This window comes from Giraffa tippelskirchi, chromosome 11 (assembly GCF_054371585.1).
Source record: "Giraffa tippelskirchi isolate mGirTip1 chromosome 11, T2T-mGirTip1v1.2.pri, whole genome shotgun sequence".
Lineage (NCBI taxonomy): Eukaryota > Metazoa > Chordata > Mammalia > Artiodactyla > Giraffidae > Giraffa > Giraffa tippelskirchi.
Window position 1 is genome coordinate 150,197,472 of NC_137285.1, and position 24,225 is coordinate 150,221,696.

The 24,225-nt window shown below is 40.9% G+C and overlaps 1 long non-coding RNA gene across 1 annotated transcript in view; it reads left to right on the plus strand.

Annotated features, from left to right (window-relative positions):
• The window catches only part of LOC145527139 (uncharacterized), a 35,915-nt gene that overhangs the window by 6,481 nt on the left and 5,209 nt on the right, over window positions 1–24,225 (plus strand). The window contains exons 3-5 of the long non-coding RNA XR_014069530.1: window positions 752–895; window positions 8,789–8,845; window positions 18,862–18,978. This is a non-coding gene — a long non-coding RNA (uncharacterized LOC145527139). The remainder of the gene's footprint in view (window positions 1–751; window positions 896–8,788; window positions 8,846–18,861; window positions 18,979–24,225) is intronic.

Here is a 24,225-nt window from a genome sequence, read left to right on the forward strand (position 1 = left end):
CTGTGGCAGAAGCAGGCACAGCTGAGAAACATCTGTCCGAAAACCAACTGAAAGGCCCTCCAGCGAGATGTTAGGAGGCTCTACTTAGCAACCTTAGAATTATCCTTCTCCGGTGGCTCTGAAGCTGTCGTACTTAGCCTGACTTCAGTTGGAAGAAGTTATCCACCGTCCCCACACCCGGTAATAGGCCCCGGAAGAGCTATAGGAAACCAGGTAACTCAAGGGTTCACTATCTTTCTTTAGCTCTGATTTATACAGGACCCAGGACTCTGATATAAACCACTGTCACAAGCGGGCATGAGGGGTGGGCCAAACAGAAGGAATCAAAGTCCAAGTCCCAATTTTGGGACCATGAGCGAAAGGCAGGTAAGGTCAGCAATGCCAGGTCTAGTGGCCTGGAAAGCCGACGAGCCGTCTCTGCAGGTGAGGATCGCTGACCGTGTGCAGGGACTGAGGAGTATTGAGGAGATCAGCGCGTTCAGGGCTCCGAGGCTGGTGCCATACAGCCTCTCGAATGCAGCAGATAAACGGGCTCTTAGTACAATTTCATTGGACATGTATATAGTCACTGTATCTGCAAACTGCTCTGAAATATTAACAAACCCTCCTCATCTGAGTTAAATGTTGAAAATCCTAAAATTATGTTAGGTTGTCACTTTCCTTCTCCACCTTGACATTTTCTTGATGTGTGTTCCTTGCAAAGGTTGGACTGGAATAGAAGTAAGTAATCAATGGTGTTCTCTTCTCTCAGGCCTTGCAGATAATGACTGGCCTGTTTGTTCACTCCCTGGGACTGCTCTGGACACATTTGTTCATCACACAAATTATAGCATTTCAAAAAGCATATATTCCTGTTGCAGTACTGTCAGGATTCCCGTTTTGGGGAGCTTCTTTTGTGAGTAAATAATCTACTCCTTTATTGTTCTTTATTAATTTATTCATTTGATGATTGTTTCTGAGCTGTGTAGCATACCAGAAACAGTGTGCTACACTAAAAATGCACAATCACTGTTTTCAAGGAATTCATTCTTATATCTAGTTGAAAGGCATATATCAATATGGAAAACAAAATCTTAGATCATACCAGTAAAATGCTTCTATAATAAGAGTCTGTTTTGTTAAAGATCCACTTTTACATGCTCTTGGATGGGGGGAAATAATGGTAAGATGCACAAGAAACATTTTGGGAAAACAGGAAATGGCAGTGACTGTTCCACCACTCACAGGGCATTTGTTTTTTCCAGTGGGGCAAACAAGATGAGAGAACATAATTGCCATGGAAATAATGGAATATATAGAATTTGTACAGGGAAATAAAAATGAAATCTTTTGTTTTACTGTCCAAGAAGCATTTGGTAGAATTGAACAGAAGTTTCTAAAGTAAATTTTATTATGTCTGATAGTATGGTGAGTGATAGGCTATTATCCCTACAAAATGCTGAGTAATAATAATAATACATTTGAAATTTGGTCATTCATCCAGTACATACTGATACTGTGCACCAGGTATCTGTTCTGGGTGTATGAAATACATCAGTAAACAAAGCAGAGATCCCAGCCCTTTTGGAGCTTTATTCTAGCCAGGAGTCGAATGTTAGATGATAATGAAGCTATAGAAAGAAAGAAAGAAAATGTTGGGTAGGGTGAGACAAAATGTTCATCAGGTCTTATGGAAAAACCCAAGTGAACTTTTTGGCCAACCCACTATAATAATCGATTATCCACAATAACTTTTTCAATGAGGCCTACCTGAACCATTCAGTTTAAAACAATAAACCATTTCCCTTTGGTACCAGAAATTCCATTTTGTCTCACCCTACCCAGCTTCTTTCTTTCTTTTTACTTCTTAGCTTTACTCACTTCACTTTTCGCTCTCACACCCAGGTCAGATAAACAGATTCCAGCACTTGGGAAACTCCTCGCATGTCCCTTCCGATCAATAACCTCTCCCTCCTATCTTAACTATTAACCTGACTTCTAATACCATACATTAGTCTTAATGTGCTTTTAAACTTTATGTAAGTAGAATCAAACGGGATGTATTATTTTGTATTTGGCTGCTTTGCTCAACTTACGATTGTGAGATCCATCCTTATTATTGATATAGCTGTGGTACAGCTGTGGTTCTTTCATTATTATTGCTGATTAGTATTTCATTGTATTCATCTACTGTAGTTCATATAATCTAATGAATGGACATTTAGGTCGCTTCCAGTTTGAAGTATTACAGAACTTCCAGTGTGGGCTATTAGTGACTTTCTTGTACATGCCTTTAGCTGCACATGTGCAGGCATCACTTTTAGGTATATATACAAAAGCAAAATTGCAACGTCTTAGGTTTACACACATACTCAACTTTAGTATTTAATGCTAAACTTTTCCTAGGTAGTTTTACCAGTTTACGTCCTTTTAGCAGGCAGCAAATTACTGTCATTCTGTATCCTCTGCGGGCTTCCTCAGAGAGTCTCAGGGCTTCCCTCCATGACTCCGTGGTAAAGAATCCACCTGCAATGCAGGGGACGCAGGAGATGTGGGTTTGACCCCTGGGTCAGGAAGATCCCCTGGAGCCACTCCAGTATCCTTGCCTGGAAATTTCCGTGGACAGAGGCACCCGGCGGGCTACAGTCCGTGGGGTCGCGCCGCGCGGCCGCCCCTGGGCTGCTGAGCGCCGCGCGCGCCCCCAGCAGAGCCTTGCGCCCTCGTTTCCCCAGTTTACACACCCTGGTCAGCGCTCTGAACCTGGTGGTGTCAGCTTGCCTTGCTAACCAATGAGGCAGAGGAGGTTTTTGTTTATCTATTTTGACATCCTCTTTTAAAAGTACCTATACAAGTTTCTTCACATTTTTTAATTGGGTTTTCTTTCTGTCTTGTACTTATTTGCTGTAATTCTTTATATATTCTGGACACAAACTCTTTATCAGTTTATGTATTCTAATTGTCATTTCCACTCTGTGGCTTAAGGATGTCTTTCAATTAAATAATTTATTAATTTCAGTGTTAGCCACTATGATAATTTTCCCTCTATAGGTAGTACTTTTTATACGTAATTTAATAATTTTTTTCTGCTTTTAGATTCGGAAGTTATTTTTATATTATGTACTAGAATATAAACTTTTACCTTTTTACATTTGGATTTCCAGTGTACCTTGAATTTATTTTTGTTTATGATATACATTTAGGGATCAAATTTTATTTTTATAGAATATGAATTTTCAACCGTGTCATTTATTGGGAAGAAGATTCTTTTGCTTCTATAAATCAAATGTCCACATAGGGTTAATCCATTTCTGAACCTATTTTTCTATAATTATGATGATACCACAGTGTCTTCACTACAGTGTCTTTAAATAAGTTTTAATGTCAGTATAGGTCATCTTGTTCTTCTTCAAGATTATCTCGGCTATCCTTGTATCACCCTACCATATAAATTTTGGAATAGTTTGTAATTTACACACACACCAAATAAACCTGAAGGGATCTTGATTGGTATTTCACAGGATGCTGTGTTTCATGGTCTCTATCACCTGGGAACTAGTTGAAGATAAACTCTGAAGAGTGAATCAGAAGACGTGGAATCTATTGAAAGTGCTTTTCACTTGTTTGTTTGACTTCATTTTTAAAATGAATTACATTGTTTAAATTATATTTTCATTCATTCAGTAAAGAAACATACTGGACAGCCACGATTTGTAAGAACTGTTCTAGGGACTTGAATAAAACAATGAACAAGATACACACCTAAGTTGAAGTAAGATAAAAAGTACCTACCTCTACTTTCATAGATGAAAAGTGAAAGTGAAAGTTGCTCAGTCGTGTCCGACTCCTTGAGACCCCATGGACTATATACAGCCCATGGAATTCTCCAGGCCAGAGTACTGGAGTGGGTAGCCTTTCCCTTCTCCAGGAGATCTTTCCAACCCAGGAATTGAACCCAGATCTCCCGCATTGCAGGAGGATTCTTTACCAGATGAGCCACAAGGGAAGCCCAAGAATACTGGAGTGGGTAGCCTATCCCTTCTCCAGGGGATCTTCCTGACCCAGGAATCAAACCAGGGTCTCCTGCATTGCAGGCAGATTCTTTACCAACTGAGCTATCAAGGACACCACCCTACTGGCAGAAAGTGAAGAGGAACTAAAAAGCCTCTTGAGGATGATGAAAGAGGAGAGTGAAAAAGCTGGCTTGAAACTCAACACTCAAAATACTAAGATCATGGCATCTAGCCCCATCACTTCATGGCAAATAGATGGGGAAGAAGTGGAAACAGTGACAGACTTTATTTTCTTGGGCTCCAAAATCACTGTGGACGATGACTGCAGCCCTGAAGTTAAAAGCTGCCTGCTCCTTGGAAAGAAAGCTGTGACAGACCTAGACAGCATACGGAAAAGCAGAGATACCACTTTGCTGACAAAGGTCCATATACTCAAAGCTGTGGTTTTTCCAGTGGTCATGTATGGATGTGAGAGTTGGACCATAAAGAAGGCAGAGTGCCAAAGAATTGATGCTTTCGAACTGTGGTGCTGGAGAAGACTCTTGAGAGTTCCTTGGATGCAAGGAGATTAAACCACTCAATCCTAAAGGAAATTAACCCTGAATATTCGCTGGAAGGACTGATGCTGAAGCTAAAGCTCCAATACTTTGGCCACCTGATGTGAAGAGGTGACTCATTGGAAAAGACCCTGATGCTGGGAAAGATTGAAGGCGGGAGGAGAAGGGATTGACAGAGGATGAGATGGTGGGATGGCATCACCGACTCAATGGACACGAATTTGAGCAAACTCTGGGAGAGAGTGAAAGAGGAGCCTGGGGTGCTGTATTTCATGGGGTCGCAAAGAGTTGGTCACGACTTGGCAACAAACCAACAACAACAACACTTTCATAGATCTCACTCTCTCAGTTGAGGAGACAAAAGTTAACAAGAAAGCAATTATTTTAAAATCTCTAAATGTTAGTGTTAGAAAGAAAATAAACAACATACTTTCTGCAACATAGCAGGTGATCCTAGAGCAATCTTACAGGAGTGATGATCCTCTTTATGTTCCAGGCATACTGGTCTTTGTTCTATTCCTTAAACCAGTAAAGATTTCTCCTCCGTAAGGGTTTTTATTTCCTCTCCCTAGAAAACTCCTCTAGTCTTCAAGACTTCAGGTTGCTCTTATCTCAGCTTTGATGTCTCTCTTTCAAGACCCCTTCTTAGGCCCATCTATTTAAGGTGTCCTCCAACTACTCTCCTTACCTGACAAATGTACTAACAGAGGAAACAGAAATGCCATAAATCAATTACGTCCCATAAAATCAAGGTTTTCCTGTTGCCATACAGCATCCCATTAACGGGTCTGCGTGCCATAAGCCCCCCTTCAGAGCCCCACTAAACTGGAAATCAACACCTTTGAAGCAGTTGATTATCTACCTGTAAATCAGTTGGTGTTCACTATTGCTCATATACCCTTTTGATGTCTTAATTTCTCATTGATCAGAAATAGAGCTACAAGAGAGAATGAACATACATACTTCAGTCCTTTAGAAGAAGCCTCAGCAACATGTGATAAATAGCTACAATAATTTCCTTTATGAGTTTGATTTTGCCAGAGATTAAAAAAGAAAACACTGCTCTAGTGGTTGTTTTCTTTTTTGATGACTTTGTTGTACATTTTGATTTTCTGAGAGACACTTTGGAATGAGCACCTCAAGTGGAGGAAGCCCAGGATGCTGAGAACAGAGTGTTCTCTTGCTGTTTGTAGAATGGCTAGGATGAGCAGCCGGAAGACAAAGGTAGCGCCCATTTCAAAATACTAGAAAGAATCCTGAGGAAGGTATGTGAACATAGAAATGTAACAGAAAGAAATAAAAATTAATTCTACCTACCATTTCTCCAAATGTGTTTATGTGTCCAAGTGTTTATTATAAGGTACTTATTTGAGTGCAGGGTTTTGTTAAGAAAAAAGGGCTACCATAATATTTACGGGAATATGCCGGGAGAAATATCAATAACCTCAGATATGCAGATGACACCACCCTTATGGCAGAAAGTGAAGAAGAACTAAAGAGCCTCTTGATGAAAGTGAAAGAGGAGAGTGAAAAAGTTGGCTTAAACCTCAACATTCAGAAAACTAAGATCATGGCATCCGGTCCCATCACTTCATGGCAGATAGATGGGGAAACAGTGGAAACAGTGGGTGACTTTATTTTTCTCAGCTCCAAAATCACTGCAGATGGTGACTGCAGCCATGAAATTAAAAGACGCTTACTCCTTGGAAGGAAAGTTATGGCCAACCTAGACAGCATATTAAAAAGCAGAAACATTACTTTGCCAACAAAGGTCCGTCTAGTCAAGGCTATGGTTTTTCCAGTGGTCATGTATGGATATGAGAGTTGGACTATAAAGAAAGCTGAACACCAAAGAATTGATGCTTTTGAACTGTGGTGTTGGAGAAGACTCTTGAGAGTCCCTTCGACTGCAAGGAGATCCAGCCAGTCCATCCTAAAGGAGATCAGTCCTGGGTGTTCATTGGAAGGACTGATGTTGAAGCTGAAACTCCGATACTTTGGCCACCTCATGCGAAGAGCTGACTCATTTGAAAAGACCCTGATGCTGGGAAAGATTGAGGGCAGGAGGAGAAGGGGACGACAGAGGATGAGATGGTTGGATGGCATCATCGACTTGATGGACATGGGTTTGGATGGACTCCGGGAGTTGGTGATGAACAGGGAGGCCTGGTGTGCTGCTGTTCATGGGGTCACAAAGAGTTGGACATGACTGAGCGACTGAACTGAACTGAACTGAGCTGAGAAACTGGAATAAGAATTGGAGGCTTTGTAAATGTGGGAGTTCCTGCTGACAAGATGTGGAAAGAAAGGTTAGAGGATCATAAAAAAAGATCACTAATTGCTCCTGCCTAAGGCACCAAGCTCCTCTAGTGGCTCAGACAGTAAAGAATCTTCTTGCAATGAAGAAGACCTGGGTTTGATCCCTGGTCGAGAAGATCCCCTGGAGAAGGAAATGGCAACCCACTCCGGTATTCTTGCCTGGAGAATTCCATGCACAGAGGAGCCTGGCGGGCTACAGTCCATGGGATCACTGAGTCAGACACAACTGAGTGACTAACACTCACTTTCGCAAGGCACCAGCATAAATGGACAAGTTGAAAGTGAAAGTTGCTCAGTCGTGTCCGACTCTTTGCAACCCCATGGACTATATAGTCCATGGAATTCTCCAGGCCAGAATACTGGAGTCGGTAGCCATTCCCTTCTCCACGGGAGCTCCCCAACTCAGGGATTGAACCCAGATCTCGCGTATTGCAGGTGGATTCTCTACCATCTGAGCCACCAGGGAAGCCTAAGAATACTGGAGTGGGTAGCTTATCCCTTCTCCAGCGGATCTTCCCCACCCAGGAATCGAGCCAGGGTCTCCTGCATTGCAGGCAGATTGTATGTAGTTAAATCTTAAAGCTCTGGATTCTAGGCCACCAGAATGGGGTTGCAAAGGGAAGATCATGAATCGATCTGGAAATTGCTTTCTCTGGAAGATAATGTGAAAATATAACAGAGGAAAGGGAGAAAAAAGAGGCCATATCTGATCACTATGATCTTCTGAGAGTTACAGTTTCGGCTTCCCTTCTACCTTCCAAATATTGCTTGAGATTTTCTCTTACACTATTGTAATTGAAAACAACAGAAATTAATTCTGAAAAATGTAGTTCTGAGTCATAGGTGAAAACTGTAGGACCAAGTTGACTACAAATAATTCAGCAAATTACTTCATATATAACTGTTACAATAACCACTTAGTAACACAAGTTAGAAAATATTATTCTCACTTTACCAGTGAAAAAGGAAAATCTTAATGACAAGCCACATAATTTCTCTTGAGTGTCATAGAAAGCACAGTTCAAAGAATTCAAACTCATACCCTTCTGACCCCATAATGCTCTTTAGGACTGACGTGTTGGGTTTCCCAGGTGACTCACTGGTAAAGAATCCAGATGCCAATTCAGGAGACACGAGAGATGTGGATTTGATCCCTGGGGCAGGAAGATCCCATGGAGTGGGAGCTGGAAACCCCCGCCAGTATTCTTGCTGGAGAATTCCATGGACAGCGGAGCCAGGCAGACCAGAGTCCATGGTCGGACCCGACCGAGTCAGACCCGGCCGAGTAACTGAGAACACACACATGCGCTGACATGTTAGTGGCGCCATTTGGGGGAAAGAATATTCCTTTTCCTTCGCTACTAACTGGATAGTTATGCTTTAAATGCTGTCGAAAGTTTCCATGCATACATTAAAGTTGCACCAGTGGAAAAAATAAATTTCTGATGCACCATAACTGCCATCTTTCTAACAAGTTTTAGGATTGATGGAAGGTCGCAGAACCAGCTACTCATTGAAGACATTATGTAATTCTTACATTTAAATATATATAATGAATCAAATACTTTCTAAATGTGATGTTTTCTATTAATAAAATATTTTAGCATTATATTTAAAGTACTTGCATGTGATATCACTAAGGTATAGCATTGTTTGGTAGTAAATTCATCAACTAGATGCATTTTCTTGTAATTCACCTCATGGGCTCAATACACTCTGATTGAAAAAAAAATCTAAGTAAAATTTGACAGTCTTTTTGCCACATAAAGTCACCTCAAGGGGTCCATGATTTTCTCAATGGTCCCACAAAAGAGTGAATATGATACTCTTCATGTTATGGCATTCCAGAATTCTCTTGCTTTTTAAGTTTATTACATGGAGATGTAATGACAGGGTATTAATAAATGTGATTTTTGTTTCCAGTTTTTGCTGTCAGGAATCTTTACAGTATTGTTTGAGAAGAAGCGTTCAAGGTCTTTGGTAAGTCAGAATGTTTGTAGTGACTCTAAAGATGATTTTACTTGACAGAATGAGAGTCCATAAGGAAGTAGCATCGTCTCTAAATCACTAGAAACCTACCCAAATTTTTGGAGGCTAGATTGTTAAGATATAAGAACTTTAATTTTCTACTGAATCTTTATCAAAAGGAAAAGGATATACTCCAATTACTGAAATCTTTGTTACATTTCATTAGCCATAAAAATAATTCAAGATGTATGAAGTTAATCATGGAATTAAATTTCTATTATGATAAATCATTGAATGTAAATTAAAATGTTGCTTATCACACTTGTGTCTGTTATTACTTGTTCCATTCTTCTTTTTCATATTTCTAGGAACGTTTGATTGTATGATGGAAAATATGTTTGAGATATTGTAAAGAGTCTGGAATATGTTGATTTCCTTTAGTGTTTAGTTTTATGTCAATGGGTAGTAAAATGGAAAGATAAGAAATTGGAGTAACTATAAGTATTAGTGCTGGCAGGTTGACTTCTGGGGCGGTAGCACAAGCAACTCTATGATGTCATTCTTCCATTCTGCCCACCCCCCACCTCCACCCACTGTCAGTCATGGGCTGTGGTCTGAGCCATGGCTCAGCTTTCACCCTCCCACCTGGAACCACATGCCTCCAAGTTAAGGTCCCCGACTCTCCCCCAAAACAAGGAAAACGTCAGCAAAAAAAAAGAAAAAAGACCCTAAAATTAATAGTTCCAAAATGCATGCATGTGCCTGCAAAGTCACTTCAGTTGTGTCCAACTCTTTGTGACGCTATGGACTGAGCCTACCTAGCTCCTCTGTCCATGGGCTCCTCCAGGCAAGAATCCTGGAGTGGGTTGCCATGCCCTCCTCCAGGGACTCTTCCTAATCCAGGGATCAAACCCACGTCTCTTGTATCTCCTGCATTGGCAGGCGGGTTCTTTACTGCTAGCGCCACCTGGGGTGGACGTTAACCAAACTCAAAGCAAAAACTGAAAGTTGTCTACCCAGGTGACACTGAGTGTCAAGAAACAGAAATCTCTGATGTTTTAACCCGGAGATACTCCCACTTCCACCTCAGTCCCCAGCTCATGGCACAGTAGCCAGGAAAAGCCTAGTCTGGCAGCCAGCCGAGAGCTCTGACATCCTCTGATGCTCTCTTAAAATCATCGTTCTCTGGGCACAGTTCATATTTTCTTAACTTACAGCAATCTGAAAAGTCTCTGTCCCCAGGCTGTTGTGGCTATTTGTGTAGATACAAAGTGACAACAAAGTCCTATCACAAGGAAAGTACGGAAATAACATCAATGTACTGACTACAGTGCCGCTGCATAAAGCTGTGAGTTCAGTTGCAATGAACCAAAGTTTGGTCAGAAATTTAAAAGAAAATCTTTGATAACTAAACCACAGGGAGCTTTGAGAAGCCCCAGCATCTTCTTAGAGGATCAAAAATACTGTATACATGTGGGAGCCTATGCATGTCTAAGAGGGAAGACTTGGGAAGGGAGAAGTGCCCGTTCCGGCTGGCTCTGAAACCCTGGGCAAGCAAAACTGGATGCTAAGACTGTGTTCTAAACTTACTGAAATTTTACAGTGTGTATTTTCACACAGGTTCCCTTGGTAAAGGCATCACATTACACTGACCCGGGGTGACCCCTAGGAAGCCAGTTTGTTTCGTTTTGTTTTGCAGTATAGTTGATTTACAATGTCTGTTAATTTCAGGTATACAGTAAAGTGAATCAATTATACATGTACATATAAGGATTTTTTAAATGAACTTCTTCAAAAAATAGAGAATTCAGAGACCCCAAATCAAAACTTTAGGAAATGAATTTAGGAAAGTCACTAAACAAATAAGCAAGAACAAGAAAACAACAACCAAAAATACAGCAAAAATAATGAATTCTGGATGGGAAAGGAGGAATCTAATGCCAAATTTGTTACAATATATTATGTTAAATGTCCATTTAAAATAGAAAGCATGCAAAGACTCTGAAATATATTTCACATATTCGAGGGGAGAAAAAGCAACCAGCAGACAATGTCCCTAATGAGGCACAGACTTTGGACCTTATAGTCAATGATATTAAATCATCTGTTAAAAACATGTTCAAAGAACTAAAGAAAATGACGTTTACAGAAGTAAAAGAAAGGATATAAGTGATGTCTTACCAAATAGATACCAATAGTGAGACAGAAACTGTTAAAAAAAAAGAGACTCTAATTAAAAAGGGCAAAGCACTAAATAAATGGAGCATTCACTAAAGGAAGCACTAAATAAATGGGGCATTCACTAAAGGAAGCAAAGAACTGGCAGGAAAAAGAAGCAGAAAACTTGAAGATAGGTCAGTAGAGATTATTTAATAAGAGGGGCATAAAGATAGAAAATGAAGAAAGATGAACATGGACTCAGAAAACCATCAGACACCGTCAGCCATGTGTGTGCTCACTGCTCTGTCATGACCAGCTCTTTGTGACCTCATGGACTGTACCCACCAGCTCCTCTGTCCATAGAATTCTGCTGGCAAGAATATTGAGGTGGGTTGCCATGTCCTACTCCAGGGGATTTTCCCGACCCAGGAGTCAAACCCGCATCTCCTACATTGGCAAGTGAATTCTTTACCACTGAGACGCCTGGGAAGCTCACTGTCGAGCATACGAATGTGTGTGTATAATAGAGGTTCCCCCAAAGAGAAGAGAAATGAAAAGGGTCAGAAAGCACATTTGAAGAAATACTGGCAGAACATTTTCCAACTTGATGAAAAAATAATAATGTAAATGTTAAAGATGATCAATAGACTCCAAGTGGAATAAGCTTGAAAAAAATCCACATATAGACTTACCAAAATTGAACTGATGAAACTCAAGAATAAAGAGAAAAATCTCAAAAGCAGAAAATGAAAAAATGATTTATAGTGCACAAGAGATCTTCAGTAATATTATAGCTGGCTTTATCAGAAATCACAGAAAGTTGAGGTGGCAGGATGACATTCGCGATGTTTGGGGGAGTGGGGGAAGTGTCAAAAAATCTTTATCCAGGCAAACTGTCCTTCAGAAATAAAGGAGAGAGTAGCTTCCTTACCACCTCTTCTCCCTTCATCTCCCTTTTTCAATCTTTTCACTGACATTCTGGGGGGTGCTCACCATAATGGGGGGGGGCGTTTAACATGAGTCTGTGTCAAAGAAAGGAGACCTTGAAGATTCCTGAGCACTTGCAGGATGATGGCATTTCTGAGTTGCGTGCCTTTAGGTGAGAGCTTCTGACCTTTCATAAAGATCCCCAGGCCTTTCCACCGCCTTCCTTCTGGATGCTGTCACTGCAGGATGAAGCCAGGACCACTTTGGAGGACTGACTTTTGGAACCTCTGACACTCCCTCCTCCTCTTTGTTTCCTGAAGTCCCCAATGTATTAACGTGAAATTGAGAGAGGTCATCTTCCTGGAGACAATCTACACATGAAAAAAAGATTGTGGATCAATAATATTAGACAAGATAAGAGTTTGTTGCGACTTTTTGCCAGTCTCTGGCACCACAGGCACTTCACACACACACCTTAGTTGTGGCCACTGTACCCAAACCTGTCTTGAGCGAGTATCCATTCATCGTGCCAAGACCTGGGCTCCACCCAACTGCCTTCAGGCTCCAGTGCTGGACACCTCACACCAAACAGCAAAACAGGAACATAGCCCTGCCTATCAGCAGACAGGCTGCCTAAAGCCATATGAAGCTCACAGACACCTCGAAACACACACCTGTTTTGGCCCTGCCTATCAGAGGGAAAAGACTCAGCACCACCCCCCAGACTGCAGGCACCAGTCCCTCCCACTCAGAAGAGTGCCCAAGCTCCCGGAGCAGTCTTACCCAAGAGGGAACAGACAACAGAAGTGAGAGAAACTGTGACCACAGGCAGTAATTTAGACAAAATGAGAGGACAGGGAGATATGTTGCAGATGGAGTTGCAAGGTAAAAACCCACAAGAGCAAATAAATGAAGAGGAAATAGGCAATCTACCTGAAAAAGAATTCAGGGTAATATTAGTAAAGATGATCCAAGATCTCAGAAATACAATGGAGGCCCAGACTGAGATGATACAAGAAATGTTTAACAAGAACCTAGAAGAACTAAAGAACAAACAAACAGTGATGTATAGCACAATAAGTGAAATGAAAAATACACTAGAAGGAATCAATAGCAGAATAACTTAGGCAAAAATAATGGATAAGTGAGCTGCAAGACATAATGGTGGAGCAGAATAAAATGAAACGAGGACAGTCTCGGAGACCTCTGGGGCAACGTTAACAGCACCAACGTTAGAATTATAGGGGTCCCAGAAGGAGAAGAGAAAGAGAAATGGTCTGAGAAAACACTCAAAGTGGTTATAGTCAAAAACTTCCCTAACGTGGGAAAGGAAATAGTCAACCCAACCCCTGGTAGTGCAGAGAGTTCCATACAGGATAAACCCAAGGAGAGACACATCGATGCAAATATTAATCAAACAAAAATACAAAGAAAAATATTAAAAGCAGCCAAGGAAAAGCAACAAATACCATACAAGGGACTCCCCATAGGTTATCAGCTGATTTTTCAGCGGAAACTCTGCAGACCAGAGGGGATGGCATGATATATTTAAAGTGATGAAAGGGGAAAATCTACAACCAAGACTACTCTACCCAGCAAGGATCTCATTCATATTTAATGGAGAAATCAAAAGCTTTACAGATAAGCAAAAGCTAAGAGAATTCAGCACCACCAATCCAGCTTTCCAGCAAGTGCTAAAGGAACTTCTCTAGGTGGGAAACATGAGAGAAGGAAAAGGCCTACAAGAACAAACCCAAAACAATTAAGAAAATTCTAATAGGAACATACATAGTGATAATTACCTTAAATGGATTAAATGTTCCAACCAAAAGACAAATTGGCTCAGTGGATACAAGAATAAGACCCATTTATATGCTGTCTACAAGAGACCCACTTCAGGCCTAGGGACACATACAGAGTGAAAATGAGGGAATGGAAAAAGATATTGCATTGCATTTCAATGCAAATGGAAATCATAAACATCAGAGCAAAAATAAATGAAATAGAGACTAAGAAAACAATGGAAAAGATCAATGAAATGAAAAGCTGGTTCTTTGAAAAGATAAACAACATTCATAAACATTTAGCCAGATGCAAGAAAAAAGTGGAGAGGGCCCAAATCAATAAAATTGGGAAGGAAAAAGGAGAAGTTTAACAACTGACACCACAGAAATATGGTGTAGTAGTCTACTACAAGCAACCGTATGCCCCCAAAATGGACAGACAACTTGGGAGAAATGGACAAATTCCTAGAAAAGCACAACCTTCTTAAGACTGAATCAGGAAGAAAGAGAAAATATGAGCAGACCGATCACCAGTAATGGAATTGAAACTGTGATTAAAAATCTTCCAACACACAGAAGTCCGGGACCACGTGGGTTCACAGGCAAATTCTATCAGACATTTACAGAAGGGCTTACACCTATCCTTCTCGAACTCTTCAAAAAGATTACAGAGGGAAGGACACTCCCAAATTCATTCTACGAAGCCACCATCAGCCTGCTACCAAAACCAAAGATATCACACAAAAAAGAAAATTACAGGGTAATATCAGTGATGAACACAAATGCAAAAACACTCAATTTAAAACACTTGCACATTGAATCCAACAGCACGTTAAAAGGATCACACACCATCAAGTGGGGTTTATCCTAAGGAGTGCCAGGGTTTTCAAGGAACATAGATCAATCAGTGTGATACACCATATTAACAAATTGAGAAATAAAAACCATATGATCATCTCAATAGATGCAGAAAAAGCTTTTGACACAATTCAATACCCATTTATGATAAAAACTCTCCAGAAAAGTGGGCAAAGAGGGAACCTGCTGCTGCTGCTGTTGCTGCTAAGTCGCTTCAGCCATGTCCGACTCTGTGCGACCCATAGGCGGCAGCCCACCAGGCTCCCCTGCCCCTGGGATTCTCCAGGCAGTAATAATAAAGTGGGCTGCCGTTTCCTTCTCCAATGCATGGAAGTGAAAAGTCAAAGTGAAGTCGCTCAGTTGTGTCCAACTCTTAGCGACCCCACGGACTGCAGCCTACCAGGCTCCTCCGTCCATGGGATTTTCCAGGCGAGAACACTGGAGTGGGTTGCCAAAAGACCAAATATGACAAAGCCATGGCAAGCATCATTCTCTATGGTGAAAAACTGAAAGCGTTTCCTGTAAGATCAGAAACAAGACAAGGGTGTCTGTCCACTCTTGCCACTGTTATTCAACATAGTTTTGGAAGTCCTAGCTACGGCAGTCAGAGAAGAAAAAGAAATAAAAGTAATCCAATCGGAAAAGAAGTAAAACTGTCCCTCTCTGCAGATGACATGATACTATACATAGAAAATCCTAAAGAGGCCACCAGAAAACTACTAGAGCTAATCAATGAATTTAGTAAAGTTAAAATTTAGTAATTCTGTGGGATATAAAATTAATACACAGAAACCTCTTGCATTCCTATACAGTGTAAACAAAATATCAGAAAGAGAAATTAGGAAGACAATCCCATTTACCACTGCAACAAGAAGAATAAAATGACTATGAATAGACCTGCCTAAGAAGGCAAAAGACTCATAATCAGAAAACTATAAGATAATGATGAAATCAAATATGATTTGGATTGGAAAAATCAATATTATGAAAATGACTATACTACCCAAAGCAATCTACAAATTAAGTGCAGTCCCTATCAAATAACCAATGGCCATACAGCAAATTACCATTGGCTATCTATTTTACATATGGTAATGTAAGTTTCCATGTTACTCTCTCCATACATCTCACCCTCTCCTCCCCTCTCCCGATGTCCATAAGTCTATTTTCTGTGGCTCAAGAAACTCAGACAGGGGCTCTGTATCAACCTAGAGGGGTGGGATAGGGAGGGAGATGGGAGGGAGGTTCAAAAGGGAGGGAATATATGTGTACCTACGGCTGATTCATGTTGAGGTTTGACAGAAAACAACAAAATTCTGTAAAGCAGTCATCCTTCAATTACAAAATAAATAAATTATAAAAAAAATAACCAATGGCACTTTTCATAGAATTAGATCAAAAAAGTTTAGTTTGTGTGGAAACAAAAAAGACCCCGAGTAGCCAAAGTAACCTTGATAAAGATAAAAAGAGCTGGAGGATTTAGGCTCCCTGACTTCAGGCTATACTACAAAGCTATGGTAATCAAGACAGTATGGCACTGGCACAAAAACAGAAACACAGATCAGTGTAACAGGACAGAAAGCCCAGCGATAAACCCACACACACAGCCACCTAATCTATGACAAAGGAGTCAAGAATATACAATGGAGAAAAGACAGCCTCTTCAATACAAAGTGCTGGGAAAACCGCACAGCTACATGTAAACAATGAAATTAGAACACTACCTAACACCATATGCAAAAATAACTCAAAATGGATTAAAGACTTAAATGTAAGACCAGACACTCTAAAACTCTTAGAGAACAGCATAGGCAGAAAGCTCTTTGACATAAACCCCAGAAAGATCCTTTTTGACCCACCTCCTGGAGTAATGAAAATAAAAACAAAAATAAACAAAGGGGGCCTAATTAAACTTAACAGCCTTTATACAGCCAAGAAAACCATAAACATTACCTAAAAGACAATGCTCAGAAAGGAAGAAAATATTTGCAAACAAAGGATTGATCTCCAAAATATACAAGCAGTTCATGCAGTTCAATAGCAAAGAATAACAAACATCCTAGTCAAAAAAAATGGGTGGAAGACCCAAACAGACATTTCTTCAAAGAAGACATACAGATAGCCAACAAACACATGAAAAGATGACCAACATTGCTTATTATGAGAGAAATGGAAATCAAAACTACAATGAGATATCACCTCACACCAGTCAGAATGGCCGTCATCAAAAAGTCTACAGACAATAAATGGTGGAGAAGATATGAAGAAAAGGGAACCCTCTTGTAAATTCCTCTTGGGAAGGTAAATTGATACAACCACTATGGAGAACAGTATGGAGGTTCTTTTAAAAAAAAACCTGAAAATAAAACTGTTATATGACCCAGCAATCCCACCACTGAGCGTATACCTGGAGAAAACCGTAATTCAGAAAGACCACATGTACCTCAATGTTATTGCGGCATTATTTACAAAGGCCAAGATATGGAAGCAACCTAAATGTCCACTGACAGATGACTGGATAAAGAAGATGTGGAACATATATACAGTGGAATATTACTCAGCCATAACAAGAGCAAAATTGAGTCATTTGTAGTGATGTGGATGAACCTAGAGTCTGTCACCCAGAGTGAAGTCAGAGAAAAACAAATATTGGATATTAATGCATATACATGGAATCTAAAAAACAATGGTGCTGATGGACCCATTTGCAGGACAGGAATAGATACACACACTTAGAGGACAGACGTCCAAACGGTGGAGGAAGGAGGACAGGACGGATTCAGAGAGTGGCACTGACATATCTGCACGACCATATGCGTAAAGTCGCTGCAGGGGACCTACTGTGCAGCCCAGGGGGCTCAGCTCAGTGCTCTGCGGGGACGTAAAGGGGTGGGATGGGAGGCGGACAGAGGCTCCAGAGGAAGGGGATATATATATACAATAACTGATTCACACTGTTGTACAGCAGAAACTAACACAACATCATAAAGCAAATGTAGTCCAATTTTTAAAAATCAAGATTGAATTATATTTCTATACTATAATTTACTAAGCAATGATTTTGAATTTCTAGATTATAAAAATGCAATAATGAATATAGTATTTCAGTGTGATTGTCTTTTTAAAAGCAGATTTTTTTTTCCCAAAAGAATAAAGTGAGATCACTGTATAAACACGGACAGCAACATAGATAAACATGTGATCTATCTGGTGAAATAAGTTTCAGAATCCATTAGTTTATCCTGCTCATTATCTAACTTATGTAAGATAAAAATAAATCCTACCGATGCAAATTACAACAATAAAATAAGGATAAGATAATGTCTCCTATAGCAATATTACATCTTAGCACCTCTCTGACATCATATACGAACAAAATGTAATTATGCAGCAACATTTTCCATAGATACTGTCTTGAGTACATAGTCTGAGAAGAAGATGGCCTGAAACCAGAGTAGGCAGGCCCAGCAATGTAATTTCCCACTATTTTTCAAGATAAAACCCTAAATCTCTATCTAGATAGCATCTGTCTCTCTAACGATTTCCATCAGCTCCCCTTTTTTGCACTATAAAATGAACCATGGCACACTCCTGGAATATTAACTCTCTGGTAATCTGACCCCGGGAGGCGCTCTGGATGTGCTTATAGAGTTAACCTCTTTCTAACATGCTGTTCACATTTAACATGCACTCATTTGTCCTCCTCATTAGCCTGAAAGCTCCTTGAGTTCAGAGACCATGTCTTTTCTACCTCTTTATTCATGAACAGCACAGTTTGCATGGTACAGATAAGACATTCAATAGTTATTTGTCCTTGAAGGAATAAATATATAAATACTACAAAATCTGCCTGCAATGCAGGAGCCCCTGGTTCGATTCCTGGCTTGGGAAGATCCCCTGGAAAAGGGATAGGCAACCCACTCCAGTTTTCTTGGGCTTCCCTGGTGGCTCAGACAGTAACGAATCTGCCTGCAATGCGGGAGGCCTGGATTTGATCCCTGGGTTGGGAAGATGGTCTGGAGAAGGGAAAGGCTACCCTCTCCAGTTTTCTTGCCTGGAGAATTCCATGGACAGAGGATCCTGGCAGGCTCTAGTCCACGGGGCCGCAAAGAGTCAGACAGGACTGAGCAACTTTCACTTTCACGTCAAAAGTTCAGTCTTACTGATATTCTGAAAAATCTGCAGTTTGACTGTCCTTTTAACGACCTTACTATTCTGGAAATATCAGAATTTATATAAATCTCCTACTTGAATATACTTAACTTCCAATGACCTAGTGATTCTTTTCATCTATTTCAGATGATCTATTCTATAGTACTGAATATCTTGAGTGCCTTCATTGCAGTGATTGGTCTGCTTTTACTATGTCTTGAATTGTTACTCTTTGGTTTAGCTAAAAAATCTGTTTGGCCACAGGTAAGTACCAGGTTTCTATGAGAATTTCATCACAAATTTACAATTACAGTTTTTTTTCATTTTAAAAAATTTATTTATTTTTAATTGAAGGATAATTGCTTTACAGAATTGTGTTGGTTTCTCCCAAACATCAGCATGAATCAGCCACAGGCTCACCTGTGTCCCCTCCCACCTCCCTCCCCATCCCACCCTTTTTTTTAATATAAATTTATTTACTTTAATTGGAGGCTAATTACTTTACAATATTATATTGGTTTTGCCATACATTGACATGAATGTGCCATGGGTGTACATGTGTTCCCCATCCTGAACCTGCCTTCCACCTCCCTCCCCATCCCATCCCTGTGGGTCATCCCAGTGCACCAGCCCCGAGCACCCTATCTCATGGATCGAACCTGGACTGGCGATTCGTTTCACATATGATAATATACATGTTTCAATGCCATTCTCCTAAATCACCCCACCGTTGCCCTCTCCCACGGAGTCCAAAAGACTGTTCTATACATCTGTGTCTCTTTTGCTGTCTCGCATATAGGATTATCATTACCATCTTTCTAAAGTCCATATGTATGCGTCAGTGTACTGTATTGGTTTAGGAAGACAGGCTCTAGTTTGAGCTGCGTTCACAGTAGGTGCATATGCAGAAGAGGAAACCGATGAGGAAGGTCACCTCCACAGCTTCCACAGTGACTGACCGCGGTGAGCACCGTGCGGGGAGAGCTAGTAACTGACCGCGGTGAGCACCGTGAGGGGAGAGCTAGTGACGGACCACGGTGAGCACCGTGCGGGGAGAGCTAGTGACGGACCGCGGTGAGCACCGTGCGGGGAGAGCTAGTGAGTGACCGCGGTGAGCGCCGTGCGGGGTGTGGAGGTGACCTTGCTCATGGGTTTTCTCTTCCTCCTACGCACCGACTATAAACGCAGCTCGAACCATAGCCTGTCTTCCTAAACCTGCTGTTGCTGTTTAGTCACCAAGTCGTATCTGACTCTTTTGTGCCCTGTGAACTGTAGCCTCGCCAGGCTCCTCTGTCCAGGGGATTTCCCAGGCAAGAATACTTGAGTGGTTGCCATTTTCTTCTCCAGGGGATCTTCCTGACCCAGGGATTGAACCTGGGTCTCCTGAACTGACAAGTGGATAATTTACCACTGAGCCACCAGGAACACTCACATTCCTAAACCTCAGATCACCCAAAACCTCGAGTAACCACATGGAATGTACGCTAAACATTAATAGATACATTTCGAGTGACTTAGCATTACGTTGAATTCCAGCCCCACCTTGTAACCAAGATAGTTTTATGATAGGTAGTTCAGTTCCTCTCAGCTACCTGCATCTCTGAGGCCAACTTTCTCAGGCCTCAGAAGATCAAGGTAATTATAGCAAAATTTGATCTTCAGTGAAGGAAATAACATCCTATGTGCTTGTAATATCCAAGAATTTATGTTCAATATCAGGGCTGTATGTATTTTGTCAATATAGTCTATAGACAGAATAAAGCTAAATTCCGTAGATGCAAGTACTCTGGAATACAGGTGTTCTCAGTTCTGTATGCACATGACTGTGGACATTTTTGCATTGCCTGCTTTGTGTCTGTCAGCAGGTCTGTGCGAGTCTGTTGACGTGTGTTTGTGCTTGCAGTTCAGTATCCGTGTACATCTGTTTCGATGCATGTGGGACACTGGGCAGACATACATGCTCTGATCCGAGTAGGTTTGTTGCTGTGCAGAGGAGAAGCTAAGAGGGGAAAGAAGAGGGCAGTCAGTCCTAAGCAAGTTGTGTAGGAACCGAAGCCTGCTCTGCAGATTCCCTCTTCTGCTCTATCCTGTCTACCCAGGGCTTGACAGAGGTTGAAACAGCTGGGCCTTTAACCAAGACCTGGACGCCAACTTTTCTGAATAGAGCCCATTGGATATTGCCTGTTTTTTTCAGCACGCTCTCCTTACTTCAAAATCCCAAACTCTTGAGTTCCAGAGCTAGTTCCAAAGCTTATGTTAGTTTGTGTTTTGCTGAATTTTTCTTATTTTTACATAATGAAAATGGCTACAGTAATTGGGATAGCAGACTTCCTCAGGGAATGACTTATGTCTGATTCACTTTAAGAAACAACTTTAAGAAATGTTAAACTACTTGGTAAGGGCCACAGGGCTGGTCCCTTGCTGAACTTGTCAGGAAGGCCATCCTGATGAACTAATCAGCATGACCTAAATTCCAAATTATTTCACTACAGGAAATTGAGCCTTAAGAGAAATCAATTAAATGGCGCATCAAAGGACTGTCTTATTGGTGTACAGGGTGTGGATATTTCATGATGCTCACCCTGCAGGGAAACTTACAGTGGATTGTAAATGAATGTGAACCTCTAGGTGTTGCTTCAGATTATTTTTGCATAACAAGAATGTTCGTTTTACTGGATTGGAGTACAATCGCAATCTTAACTGTTTCATTTTTCCAATTCATCTCTTTAACCTCCATTGTTCATATTAGCAATAAATCTGAGATCTTGTTGAGGTCCAATCCCTGTTTATACTCTCAAGTTATTCAAGAACATTGGGAGCCTTAAGTTCAACACTGACTCTATACCTCTAGTTGATACAATCCTGGAATATCTTACGAGTCCCCTATCATACCTGTAATTTCCACTGTCATGGCTTCAGTTCAGTTCAGTTGCTCAGTTGTGTCCGGCTCTTTGCAACCCCATGGACTGCAGCATGCCAGGCTTCCCTGTCCATCACCAACTCCCGGAGCTTGCTCAAACTCATGTCCATCGAGTCAGTGATGCCATCCAGCCATCTCATCCTCTGTCGTCCCCTTCTCCTCCTGCCTTCAGTCTTTCCCACCATCAGCGGCTTTTCCAATGAGTCAGTTCTTCACATCAAGTAGCCAAAATATTACAGCTTCAGCTTCAACATCAGTGCTTCCAATGACCATTCAGGACTGATTTCCTTTAGGATTGACTGGTTGGATCTCCTTGCTGTCCAAGGAACTCTTAAGAGTCTTCTCCAACACCACAGTTCTTCAGCACTCAGCTTTCTTTATAGTCCAAATCTCACATCCATACATGACTACTGGAAAAACCATACCTTTGACTATATGCACCTTTGTCAATAAAGTAATGTCTCTGCTTTTCAATATGCTGTCTCGTTTGTCATAGCTTTCTTCCTAGGAGCAAGTGTCTTTAAATTTCACAGCTACAGTCACCAACTACAGTGATTTTAGAGCTCAAGAAAATGAAATCTGTCACTGTTTCCATTGTTTCCCCATCTATTTGCCATGAAGTGATGGGACCACTAGCCATGAATCTTAGTTTTTTGAATGTTGAGTTTTAAGCCAGCTTTTTCACTCTCCTATTTCACTTTCATCAAGACGCCCTTTAGTATCTCTTCACTTTCTGCTATAAGGGTGGTGTCATCTGCATATCTGAGATTATTAATATTTCTCCCGGCAATCTTGATTCCAGCTTGTGCTTCATCCAGCCCAGCATTTCGCATGATGTCCTCTGCATATAAGTTAAATAAGGAGGGTGACAATAATATTGTCCTTTCCCGATTTGGAACCAGTCTGTTGTTCCATGTCTGGTTCTAACTGTTGCATCTTGATCTGCCTACAGATTTCTCAGGAGGCAGGTAAGGTGGTCTGGTATTCCCATCTCTTCAAGGATTTTCCACAGTTTGTTGTGATCCACACAGTCAAAGGCTTTAGCATAGTTAATGAATAAGAAATAGATGTTCTTCTGGAATTCTCTTGCTTTTTCTATGATCCAACATATGTTGGCAATTTGATCTTTGGTTCCTCTGCCTTGTCTAAATCCAGGTTGAACATATGGAAGTTCTCAGTTCACGTACTGTAGAAACCTAGCTTTGAGAATTTTGAGCATTTCTTAGCTAGTGTGAGATGAGTGCAATTGTGCGGTAGTTTGAACAGTCTTTGGCATTGCTTTTCTTTGGGATTGGAATGAAAACTGACCTTTTCCAGTCCTGTGGCCACTGCTGAGTTTTCCAAAATTGTTGGCATATTGCATGCAGCACTTTCACAGCAGCATCTTTTAGGACTTGAAAGAGCTCAGCTGGAATTCCATCACCTCCACTCACTTTGTTTGTAGTGATGCTTCCTAAGGTCCACTTGACTTCACATTCCAGGATGTCTGGCTCTAGATGAGTGATCATACCATCGTGGTTATCTGTGTCATGAAGATCTTTTTTGTACAGTTCTTCTGTGTATTCTTGCCACCTCTTCTTAATCTCTTCTGCTTCAGTTAGGTCCATACCATTTCTGTCCTTTATTGGGCCCATCTTTGCATGAAATGTTCTCTTGGTATCTCTAATTTTCTTGAAGAGATCTCTAGTCTTTCCCACTCTATTGTTTTCCTCTATTTCTTTGCACTCATCACTGAGGAAGGCTTTCTTATCTCTCCTTGCTATTCTTTGGAACTCTGCATTCAAATAGGTATATCTTTCCTTTTCCCCTTTGCCTTTCACATCTCTTCTTTCCTCAGCTATTTGTAAGGCCTCCTCAGACAGCCATTTTACCTTTTATACTGTATTTCTTTTTCTTGGGGATGGTCTTGATCTCTGTCTCCTCTACAATGCCACAAACCTCCGTCCATAGTTCTTCAGGCACTCTGTCTATCAGATGTAATCCCTTGAATCTATTTGTCACTTCCACTGTATAATTGTAAGGGATATGATTTAGGTCATACCTGAATGGTCTAGTGGTTTTCCCTACCTTCTTCAATTTAAGTCTGAATTTTACAATAAGGAGTTCATGATTTGAGCCACAGTCAGCTCCTGGTCTTGTTTTTTTTCTGACTGTATAGAGCTTCTCCATCTTTGACTGCAAAGAATATAATCAATCTGATTTCGGTATTGACCATCTGGTGATGTCCATGTGTAGAGTCTTCTCTTGTGTTGTTGGACGATGGTATTTGCTGTGACCAGTGTGTTGTCTTGGCAAAACTCTCTTAGCCTTTGCCCTGCTTCATTTTGTACTCCAAGGTCAAACTTGCCTGTTACTCCAGGGATCTCTTGACTTCCTAGTTTTGCATTCCAGTCCCCTATGATGAAAATGACATCTTCTCTTGGTTATAGTTCTAGAAGATCTTGTAGGTCTTCATAGAACTGTTAAAGTTCAGCTTCTTCAGCTTTACTGGTTGGGGCATAGGCTTGGATTACTGTGATATTGAATGGTTTGCCTTGGAAACAAACAGAGATCATTCTGTCATTTTTGAGATTGCACCCGAGTATTGCATT